The 1,459-nt window shown below is 32.6% G+C and overlaps 1 long non-coding RNA gene across 1 annotated transcript; it reads right to left on the minus strand.

The window, feature by feature from the left end:
• LOC117317863 lies at positions 1-1,185 on the minus strand. Its single transcript, XR_004530264.1, has 3 exons — positions 782-1,185; positions 451-519; positions 1-66 (listed from the first exon to the last, which is right to left on the minus strand). It is a non-coding gene; the product is annotated as an uncharacterized LOC117317863 (long non-coding RNA).
• Positions 1,186-1,459: the final 274 nt, after the last annotated feature.

Below are 1,459 nucleotides of genomic sequence, written 5' to 3' on the forward strand. Positions count from 1 at the left end.
GGTTGTTCTCATTATTTATTCAATCCATTTCGGTTCAGTATCCGAATTCCAGATTCAATTCAAGTTCTGTAATAAATACAAATAAAACACAATTAGATCTCACAAATGCAAAACACTTGCATTCATAAATACATCCATGCATTCATACATGTATACATGCATACATGTATACCCACACACACACATACACACATACATACATACATACATACATACATACATATCCTAGGCCTTATTCATTTAACTAACTTCTAACAATGTATGAAATGCTAGATCAATTAACTACACAATATATGAATGCATCACATCCACAGTATAAGGGGAGATAATCTACCCCTTATCTACATTTAACCTTATATTAATAAATATAATACAGAATTATATTTCCAAGTTACAAATACTTATTTTACACGAAACTACATCATTCATGTACTCATAATAAACATGTACCTGCTATGGGCTGAACTTTCTCTGGCAATCTAATCTTCTGATTAGATCTAAACAAGTTGACCCAGGGTCCTATACACAAATAAAATATACTAATTAGCAAAGTTGCAATAATTAAGGTATCTCCACAAAAAATACAATATTGACATTATGTCTTTACAATAATACATTGTATACACTTGATATACACTTGATAGATTATTATGGATTTACAAAATCAGTCTTACAACATTTTGTCAGACTTGTATCAAACCAACATCAAAAATAGACAATTTCATACTATTTACAAGAGTATGTGAAATACATGTTAGTAAAGAATAGAAAGAAAACTTACAGGAGTAGATCACTGAATTTATCTTCCAAAACCACGTCGGAAATCTATCGCCATAACTTTTGAAATGCCGGACGGATGTACAGGTAGAACCGGTACCTTCTTCTTGAACTTCCAGCAGAAAAACTGCCAGATTCAACACAAAGACTTAGACACAAACAATAAAAGTGGAGGGAAAATATAAACCAATAAAAACATATGTACTATCTTATCATAACCAATAAAACCCATGTTGACAATCATGTGACCAACATAATGGTTTGACCCAAAAGCCTTATTACTTACACCTGTATATACCTATACAGGTAACAACCTGTATCTACCTATACAGGTAACATACACTCTTCCATACTCACGCACACACACATTCCTAGTCACTACAGGTAAACACACACACAAAGACATGCATGGACATACCTGGACAACACATTGCATAGTGATTAGATGAATGTGAGGTGCTGGTGCATTGATGATGATGCTACTTAATAAATGACTAATTACTAGATTAGATACAATATAACTATATAAATCACCCTGCCACAAAACTGCAACGAGAAATTAGATGTGTAGAAACAGGACCAATAGCTCTATAAGTTGACATTCTATTCTTGACGGCAACAGTCAAATTCTAATTCTTTAACCTTTATTTTTACTCCTCTACTTGATAACGGTAGAGTTTTC

This window comes from Pecten maximus, chromosome 19 (assembly GCF_902652985.1).
Source record: "Pecten maximus chromosome 19, xPecMax1.1, whole genome shotgun sequence".
In the NCBI taxonomy this organism is placed as follows: domain Eukaryota; kingdom Metazoa; phylum Mollusca; class Bivalvia; order Pectinida; family Pectinidae; genus Pecten; species Pecten maximus.